Raw genomic sequence first — 564 nt, forward strand, 5'->3', positions numbered from 1 at the left:
ACCAACAGTGAACAGAGAATGGCTGAGACAAATGGAACGATATAACTATAATGCAGGCCAGAATCGACCAGAGCAATTAATCAGATGACATTTGTGAATCATCCTTATTTATCTTATTATTCGTTCTTTCTGTCTAAATACTCGCTATAGATCAAGTCGGACCCACTGATACTCAGTTACATTGCGATGCCCTCCCGTGAATCATGAGACCTATCGTACAGTTCAAACACAATTTTGCATCATATAATTTCACTGATAAGATAAGAAGCATCCCGTTGTGTGTATGTGTGAGAGGGGGAGAGGGCGAGAGACCACCAACCGCTTCTCTTGCAGTAGCAGTCATTTCGCCTGAGCCATCCTGCAGACGGAGAACTCGCGGGATGGGCTCCACAGAGAGAGGTATTTTGAACGCTTTGTCCAGGGAAGTGAAATGGAAGGCAGTGGAGCTTGTTCGAACCTACCCTAACGTAGCCTAACGTCTGCTGTATGTAGGCCATTGCAGGCGTGTTCAGAGAAATTAGTGTGGCACTAGGGTGTATTTTGAAGTGATGAGAAATATATTTA

General features: G+C 44.3%; 1 protein-coding gene across 1 annotated transcript in view; it reads left to right on the top strand.

Moving 5' to 3' along the window:
- Positions 1-564, top strand: part of LOC119588237 (death-associated inhibitor of apoptosis 1-like) — a gene marked incomplete at its 3' end in the record, with an annotated part of 7,331 nt that overhangs the window by 5,323 nt on the left and 1,444 nt on the right.

The sequence above is a fragment of the Penaeus monodon genome, chromosome 23, assembly GCF_015228065.2.
Source record: "Penaeus monodon isolate SGIC_2016 chromosome 23, NSTDA_Pmon_1, whole genome shotgun sequence".
NCBI classification, from domain to species: domain Eukaryota; kingdom Metazoa; phylum Arthropoda; class Malacostraca; order Decapoda; family Penaeidae; genus Penaeus; species Penaeus monodon.